This window comes from Atta cephalotes (genome assembly GCF_000143395.1).
Source record: "Atta cephalotes unplaced genomic scaffold scaffold00043, whole genome shotgun sequence".
Taxonomy (NCBI): Eukaryota; Metazoa; Arthropoda; class Insecta; order Hymenoptera; family Formicidae; genus Atta; species Atta cephalotes.
The window spans coordinates 1,891,780-1,902,235 of record NW_012130107.1 but is presented as its reverse complement, the minus strand read 5'-3'; positions in this window follow the sequence as shown (position 1 = coordinate 1,902,235).

The window sequence follows — 10,456 nt, the reverse complement described above, 5'->3', positions numbered from 1 at the left end:
AAATGTATAACATGAATTCTATTTATACTCATTATTATTTTATTTAGTCCAAAATGTTTTATAATTTCAAAAATGTTTGCATTTATATAATGAATGTAATTTATTATTCATCTTTATTGGAATGTAAATTATCAAAGAGAATAATAAAGATTGAGATATAACTCTTAGCATACACCTTAGTTTTGAGCAACATTACTATTTGGGCATCCTTATCAATCGTCGTAATTATTAATTCGCGTTCGTGAATATTTAATTTTCGTAGATTAATGTGCGATGGAGCGATCGTATCACGTCTGTCTCTCTCCGCGCTCGCCGAGCGAATACCGAAATGATGACGTAGTCAACCACCGAGCCGCTCCTCCCTCGCTTTCGCCGCGCGACCCGTACCCTTGCTTTTCACCGGGTGCCGTTTATTATTGCGTATGAAAAATATTAACGATTTATTCAATTATACGCATTTTGATAAATGGATATTTCGCGCTTTGCTTTGTGACCAGTCCTTGTTAAATCATATATTATAATATTTGCGCGGTTCTTGTAAATGTAATCAGTACTTGTGTTTGCGTACGTGGAGCATTTTTGATATTCCAACATTATGTCTCAATTTTTATTCTTTTAAATGATTCATTAATAATTAAAGGTTGATGATATTCTATACATCCTTTATATAACGATGCAAATTTTATTGCGGAACAATTTGCGCTAAATGCAGCTTTGACTAAAAGTGTTAAATATCTTGTCATTATTTAATTTTTTCAGCTAAAAAATTTATTTATTACACTGCTATTGCTGTAAATTATTCTGTGTTTTAAAAATTCTTTAAACTTACGTATAATGCCAATCATGACTTGTAAAATAACTGATATTTATTTAAAACAATTAAAAAATATAAAATAGGTTCGGGAAACTTATTTAAAATATTTTGGGGAAAATCATAGGAATCGGTAAAAAACTGATAAAGTACATATTTTAAATAAAAAAATAAACCAAAGCTATTTTTAAAATACAGAATAATTTACAGTAAAGCATAAATAAATTTTTTAACTGAAAAAATTAATTAATGATCGATAAGATATTTAATACTTTTTTAGTCAAAGCTTGCTGCATTTAGCGCAAATTGTTCGGCAATATTAATAAAATTTGCATGTATCTTTATATAAAGAATGTATATCATCAACCTATAATTATTAATGAATCACTTAAAAGAATAATAAAAATTGAGACATAATGTTAGAATATCAAAAATGTTCTTCCATGCATGTAAACACAAGTACTGATTACGTTTACAAGAACTGCGCAAATATTATAATATATGATTTAACAAGGGCTAGAGATGCCACAAAGCAAAGCGCGAAATATCCATTTATCAAAATGCATATAATTGAATAAATCGTTAATATTTTTCATACGCAATCTAAACGGCGCGGTGGAAAGCAAGGGTACAGATCGCGCGGCGAAAGCGAGGGGGGAGCGGCCTGGTGGTTGACTACGTCATCACTTCGGCATTCGCTCGGCGAGCGCGGAGGGAGATAGACGTGTGGTACGATCGCTCCGGGTGTCGCACATTAATTTACGAAAATTAAATATTAACGAAGGTGAATTGACGATTAATTACGTAAGGATGTTCAAATAGTGTAGTAATGTTGCTCAAAACTAAGGTGTGTACTAAGAGTTATATCTTAATCTTTATTACTCTCTTTGATGATTTACATTCCAATAAAGATGAATAATAAATTATACATTCATTATATAAATGCAAACATTTTTGAAATTATAAAACATTTTGGACTAAATAAAATAATAATGGGTATAAATAGAATTCATGTTATACATTTACAGAGATATGTAAGTTAGAGATATCTAAGAGCGATATTCATAGTCCGTTCTTATTTCAAGACTTAAGTAATGTCTTAAGACACTAATACGGGCTCTGATACATGACTTCTTAAAATTGTAGTTAAGACATCTTGAATATAAGTTCTGACACTATGAATACCGACCTAAGATATAGATGAGTTGTGTGCGTAACGAATTCAAAAAATAAAACGTAAATCTATAATAAAGCATCGTGTAATATTCATCGAAGAATATAAAACGTAGATTATTTTACTAATTTTGTAATGCGCATAATATTTCGACAGTTAGACGAACGGCGCGACCTTGAAGTGGGGATGGCACGGGGTGGCACGGAGCGGCGTCATGTTTACGCGTAGTTATCGTACAGTCATTGTCTTACCGAAGCTCGTACAGGCAGGTAGCCGTGTTACGTGCCGCTCTTCTTTACATTCCCTTTTGAAACATAATCGCAAAAAATGTTAAATATAATACGAAGTTTTATGAATAATTAATTATACTAGCAATCGTATTATGTGAATATTCATGAAATAAAACTTTCGTATTATATCTAGCATTTTTCGCGATTATACTTTTCAAAAGAAATGTGAAGAAGAGCGCCACGTGATATGGCTACTTGTCTATACGAACGGCAGTCTCACACGAGTCATAAAGAAGCAATGTTAATATGAATACTCTCGTGCAAAAAAATCGCAATTCCTGCTTTTACAATGAATTTGGTTTAATAATTAATAAATTTTTTTTTGAGCACCTCCGATCCTATATAGAGATAAAATTAACCGTAACTTATTTATTGATAATAAAAGAAACATTTTTCTTTTTATTAATCTCTAGTTTATTTCATTCTAGACTCTAATCATTTATGTCTAAATAAAAAGATTCAGCCCTTTTATCTGTTCTGATTTTATTTCGCAATGATAACGAATTGCAGACGTAATATTCGTTTCTAAAAGTTAACCGATTGCACAGTAATATAGATAATAGCTATATATTACACTTTTCAGATTTTCTTCCCTCTCACGGGTACGATGAGGGCTCAGTACCCAATTTACACGAAAAGAACGTTTTTTTCTCAAGTATTTAAAAATTTTCGAATATATCTTAATATAATGTATCTAAATAAATTTTTAGATATTGAGTAAAATCATTCTCTTCGTGTAAAAATCCAACGGAGAAGCTAACGTACCCTCGCCACCGATTTAAAAGTGAACGAATCGCAGCCGGTTCGTCGCGTCGCGCGTTTCGGGAGTGCCGTTCAAGTTATCGGACTCAAGTTATAGTCCGCGCGCGATTATATTTTATTATTCGCGAGTGTTTTATGCGAGTGTCCTGTGCGAGATGTTAATCATATTCTGAGAGGAGGACGAGGAAGAGACATCAGGCACCGGTGGAGCAACCTTGCGGTAAATATTATTTTTTACTTGTGTAAAATTAATCTTTCTTATGCTTATTTTTAAAACATTTAATTTGACATTGATTTAAAAATGATTATTTTTAAATCATTGTTAAATAAAATGATTTAAATAATTTTATATTTTATAAAATAATTCTATAAAATAATTATATATTCTTTAAAGTAATTGTATATATTCTCTAAAACAATTATGTATTTTTTTTATAGATCTTAGTAAAAATAAATATGTTTAAAATTTGTAAGTAATTTTTAAGTATTTCTCCTTTTATCTAATTTAGATAAAAAGAAAATTTAGATAAGATAATTATATATTTTTTCTAAACTAATTATATATATATTCTCTAAAAAAGATCTTAGCAAAAAATATATTAAAAAATAGCATAAATTTGTTTAAAATTTTTAAGTATTATTTAAATTATTTTGAAATTTTAAACAAATTTATTTTTGCTAAGATCTTCTTTTTTTAGAGAATATATAGATAATTATTTTAGAAAAAAATATATAATTATTTTAAGGAATATATAATTGTTTTATATCTAATTAAATAATGGGTATAAAAAATTCGATGCTTACGAAAATTTATATATTTCCAAAATTGCATGATTATTTTTTAGTAAACTGCATGCGTTCGTATAGCAATTATTTTTTAAAGTTAAATAATTATATCTTTACTCTGTTTTAATTTGAATTTGAATTTATTTGTTACAGAATCATCGTAGCGACGTTGCAGATTTAACTCCACTGTTGCGCATCGGTTGGTGAGTGATGAATTAATGTTTTTATTGATGCAACGGATATGTAATAATTTTATTAATACCATACATATATCTAAATGCATACATGAATCAATTTAATAAAAATTAACTGATAAAGATATATAACTGATAAAGGTATGTTGCTGTATTTTCGATATTGTTGCTCCATCCTCAACCCTCGAAAACCACCCCTAGTTACTCCGAGTCAGCACACTATCTATAAATTGTTAATTCTCGAAATATCTCGACTGATTACGCTTTTCTGATTTTATTGCTTGCGATTTGTGACGAATTGGATTTTGTTGCTCCACTCTCAAACTTTGAAAACCACCTCTAGGCACCTAGATTCAGCACACCTATAAATTGTTAATTCTTAAAATATCTCGACTGATTACGGTTCTCTGATTTTGTTGTTCGCGATTCCTGACGAATCCGAATTTAATTTTTTTTTTATTTTTTTGAGGTGCTATGCTAACTTTATTCTTATGCTAGCACAGCCATTGTTGGCAACTGGAGCAACAAAATTAGGAATAGAGCAACAACTTTGCAACAAAATGCACTAAATTTCTGTGCAACTTTTATTCGATTATGTTGAAGTGGCTGTGTCAGCTTAATAGAACGTTATTTTTGTTTTGTGATATATGAGTATATTCTTGTTGATTTAAGACCAATCTTTTTTCTGTATAAGAGAGATGTAGGTATGAATGGACCTGTTTATTATCCGTTGAATTATGCCCTTCATCTTCTAAGTTTGCATTATCTTCAACCGAGTCTTCAACTTTTTAATCGTCATAATAGAATTATTACCTCTAATGAATTAAATTTATGGAAATCTACATAATGCGCGAAACATATTCCTAGAAATTTATGTGAAATTATATTATGTATTCCTTCATATCCTTTCGTTTGTGCTCTCCTCTCCTTGATTCACTTCTCGGGATCGAGGATTTTGCAACTGGTCGCCCTCAGCACTGGGTCTATTCGACAGGTGGGGACGTGTAGGACGATCATAGTTTATATGGCAATACCGCGCGAGCCTCGCCCATTATTCGCCATGATGCATTCATTTGATTTTACATACAAGGAGATCCGCCGTCGCTTCCACTTCTACGATCAGGAAGTGTCACGCACGATATTTAAACCCATATGCTGCTTAAGATATGACTATTTTTATCTTCTAGAAAATGTTTGTCTTTTAAAAATTTTTTAACGAAAGGAATTTATTTTAATATATCACATATTAATCATTATAAAACTTATGATATTGTGAGTTAAATTATTATTAAAAGATGATTTAATTTATAGCGGTTTGTAAAACTTTTTGTTCTTTGATTTGGGAAAGCTAAAAATGAGAAATAAATCCGTGACTCCTGGATTAATCTAGAAGACATTACGAAAATTTACCATGAAAATTACAGACAATTTTGTGCAATTTCATTTCCTTCCGGTATAGAAATTTATAACTAATTTGATTCCTCAGCAGGAAAAGGAGGATCCAATGATCTATTTTCCAGTTTTTTATCAGAATCTCTAGCCGCATCCGTGAAATTATTGTATCAAAGACCACTCTACGTATTCTGTCGGTTTCGTAATTGATTTCAAGCTTCATTAGGATGATTCTTTAAGACGATCCACCATAACTTCCTTTACTTTACGCTTATTATGAGTCAAGATAAACATAAATGACTTGGCATTATTTTTCATTCTCATATTAAGAACTAATATAAGTGATTTCTGCGAAGCATTGCAAGTCGAAACAACTAAAAGCGCTTGTTCTGTTTTCGTCGTGTTTTCTTGTTCTTGGGACTTTTCGCACTATGTAAAGACTAACATTGCCTCTATTCAGAAAACCTGAATCTGCAGTCGGAGCATACGATCGACAAGATATCAGTCTCATCGTATTATTCGACACGACATATATGTATATATATATATATATATATATAAGCTGTTCAGCATAGTTCTTGAGATTCTTCTGGAAATGGCATCTTGACATTTTGCATTTACTTCACGATTGCCACTTGATAGAATTCATATTTTTTAATATATTTTTAATTATTATATTATTAATTAATAATTATATTAATATTATTAATTATTATTAATAGTTAATATATTAAAAATTTCGTTAAAATCTTACATTTTCTTGTGATATAGATTTGCATATCGTGTATATAAAAATAAGAAGAAGAAAAAGAAGAAATAAGACATTATTTTACACAAGCTATGTTCGGTAATTTTGAAAAGTAATCACTTACGCGTGCAAATTCACGATAATGTTGGCGAGTCGCTTCTTGCACTGACCTCTTTATTCCAGCCTTAAGAAAGGGTCCTCATTTCAATTACTCGCTGCCCACTGCACCCGACGAAGAGACTTTGCAATTTAATTCAACTTCCAACTAACAGTGTGTGTCTATATCGACGAGTACGTATTCCATCAACATATTCAATGGTCCATTAGCCGCGTGAAAGACAGGCAGAGCGAGGTCAGAGAGAGCAGGAAGGCCATGAAGACAAAGCACCCACGCCTCTTTATCGATAGAACGTAAATTTCTTGATTATATACATACATATATTTTATTGAGCTGATTATTCGGAATTAAAAGTATAACTTTTAGAAATTTGAACAAAAAATATTAAAGGAAATGTGTCATTCTATTCTACACAACATGTAATTTTAAGGAACTGGCAAACACTTATCGAAAAAAATATTTCTCGCTATTTTTTTAATAGTCCTAGCCTTACGGTATAAATTTTATTGGTTTCCATATAAATCTATGTGTAGGAGTTAAAAACAATGTGATCTGGAACCGGTTGCGGAATCATCTTCCGAAATTGGCAGGTGCCCCCGGGAGGTTTCTCGTCCCGATCAATTTTTTTCCTTTTGTCTCTCCAATCGCGCAGCTAAAATCAATATTTAATCGAACTTCTATCGTGCGCATAGCTTGGAGGCAGGTGCGAAAACAGACCGCTATTGTCTTAAACGTGAATCGCCAATGATTTTTGGCGCCGCGGGATATATCCCCGCAGCTTTAAATCCCGTTGAGATCCAGCTTCCTCGATCTTTTCTTCTTTTTTTCTCTCATTTTCTGGGTCGCGCTTCACGATAACGATCGGGCCAAGATAACGAGCAAGGAGATAATTGGGTGCTGGATATCGTCTTGGTATCTTCACGGCCTTCCGAAAGTGGAATCTTCGCCACTGTTACGGTTTCCGCACGCGTGTAACTGCTAAAGTGGGATAATGAAATTTTGTAAATAAGGTTTTGCATTAAATTTATTCGAACACATTATGTAAATCTGTAAGATTATCTCTAAAAATTATGTTCAGGAAGCTTTGTAGAATGCAATCTGATCACATATTAAATGTTAAAGTATAATGAGGATTCAAGATATGTATAGCTATATAAAAAAAGAAACAAATATATGATCATGATTAACATTAATTAAAACAAGTAAATTCAGAAAACAACATAATATTTTGTCATTATATTACGTAGTAATCTGATCGTGAGTTTTTTGAGTATATAAATTTAAAAGTAATCTGACTAACGTCGAATAAAGTTAGGATAATTTAAAGGACTAAAGTAAAGGACTATAGTAAGTATCATCGAAAGTTCCAGTTTTGATAGTATCACGGCAATTAAATACAGACGAATTCTCGCAGCGAATTTTGCGGCGTGACTTATTGTTACTGCATTAGTCAAACAATTAAGAGCTTGTAATGGAACGTCACATAAATAACGTAGTGCAACAGCGCGCGATGCGTATACCTGGGGACCTCGGGCTCTCTTCTCCCCTTTCCCTCTAACTCAACGGATCATGTTAATGGAATAATACGCGTGCACGCAGCATGCATGTATGTATACGAATTTACAATGTACATGGCCGCGAACGGCGGAGATTTTACTACGGAGTGCGGTCTCCCGCTAATATCGCGTGGGCAGTTCAATTTGCCACGAGGCTGACCTTCTCGAATTGCATCGGTGACGTTAACCTGTCATAATTATGCTGTCTCATCGTGGTTCCGCCGGCACGGCTTTTGCAGAAATCGCCGTAATCTACTGCTGATCGTTAACTGAAATCCGAGAGCGATTTAAGAGCAATTACAGCGTAATTTTTGTATGATAAGAATAAATAAAGCATAGCATCTAAATAAATATGTACTAAATATAAACATATATTTATTTGATACAAAAACTATTTTTTCAATTATCATTTTTTATTGAGCAAATATTTATTTACCGTAAATGTTTACTTAGTAGTAGTAACTTTTAAAGTTACTAAAGAAAAAAACTTACCTTTATTCGATGTTAGTCAGATTACTTTTAAATTTATATACTTAAAAAATTCACGATCAGATTACTATGTAATATAATGACAAAATATTATGTTGCTTTCTGAATTTACTTGTTTTAATTAATGTTAATTATGATCATATATTTGTTTTTTTTATTTCTATTTAAAGAAATTTATGTATCAAGATTAATAAATTTTTTCAGCGTACAGAAAGAAATGGGAATTAATGTTTTATATCGGATAGAATTAATATTTCTTTCAATTTTTCGAAATCATTAACAAGTTATTGGGTTGTCCGGAAAGTTCGTGCCGATTTTGAAGAAAAATTGAAAACGCAGAAGATTTAAATTTTTAATTTCATTTATTAAATTTAAATCTTTGCGGCACGAACTTTCCGGACAACTCAATGTAATATTTTTTACGTATATTTAAGATTGCTTGAAAATAGCAATGTATTAGGTGTAGGAAAAAGTTCGTGGCGTTTTTTTAATGCCATTTAACAGAAAAAACGCTACGAACTTTTTCCCATACCTAATATAATATGAGAAAAAATTAATTAAATATAATATAATTTTAATATATATATATATATATATATATATATATATATTTTAGTAATACTAACTTAACACTTAATAACAAATAAATATTTATTCAATAAGAAAGTTAAATCAAATTATTGAGTCTTATGTCAAATGGATATATATTTATTTAAATATCTAGTTAGCATATAAATAAATATTTATTAAAATTTCGTACATTTTTTTAGTGTAGATAATATAGATGATATACATTTTACTGGAAATAGAATGCTTCGAAATATCCTAAGGTCTTATTATATCTACCTAAACTAATTATTCAAAATCTAATCATATAGCCTAAATGAAAATTGCCGAGTTCAGTTTTATGTTTCCAATAAACGATCAATTTTTTATATAAACGAGTTTATCAACCTTTAATTCTTTTAAAAGATTACATGGAAGATGCCTTTCAAACGTGATCGGTAACGGTCGCTGACCAGTAATTGTGGACCATTTTTTTTAAACAGTGATTCCGCGGTTCCACAAAATTGTGTGTCAATATAGGGAAGCCGCCCGATAATTACTGTCTGGGCGTGAACGTGAACGGCATAAATTGTCAGTGCGCGTAATTAGCAGTGGGCTATCGCGCCCTTGAATAATCAGCAATTAAGCGGCGCGTAATTGCCTAATACCTGCCCGTCACTCGAGCACGAACCATCGTGTGATAAGATCAGCCGCCAGCCGCGGGCCATCTTCAAACCTGTATATGTGCATACATATATATATACAAATACATGATGTCTTGTTCGCTGACTCTTCCAGGCGCCTTCTCATCCACCGCCGCCTTCCAAACAGGTAGCGACCAGATTTCTTCATGGTCGACGAAATCGAATTTTTTTTCTTACCTCCTTTTATTTTAGCGTATCGCAAAATTACAGAGAAGATTAAGCAAAGTAAGAATAAGTGAAAGTAAAATGGACAGGTGTTGCGTTTGAAAGTATTCATTATAATTTATATTTAACTCGTCTGTTTTTAACTCGGTTTTTATTTAATCAATAAAAATGTTATAACAAGGCATATAAACCTGCACTGCAAATCTAAGTGTTTTATTTTAAAATATTAAAAATGTTTAAACTCTTGTGGTCACTTTTTAATTGTTTAGAAGCGTTTTAAGTCTAAAAATACATAAAGCGTTTTTTCAAAAACATTTTATATGTATTACTTTAACGGGAATTTAAAGCATTTATTAAAGCGTTTTAAATATTCAAGCATTTCAAACGCATTAATACATTATTAAAAATAAAAGATTAATTTTAAACACTTAGTGGATCTCCTGGGACATGCAGAAAATTAACATTTTTTTGTACAAAAATTTAATTTTAACATTTTTGCATGTCTCGGAAAGTCCATTCTAAGTTTTTTAAGTTAAAATTTTACTCTTAATCTACAATGTAGTGTGTGTGTGTGTGTGTGTGTGTGTGTGTGTGTGTGTGTGTGTGTGTGTGTGTGTGTGTGTGTGTAGTTAATTAATTTAAGAAAATAAAAGTAAAGTACGACACACTACCACGTACTACGTACGTACTTACTAGTCGTTCTTTACGTTTAGTTTAGTTT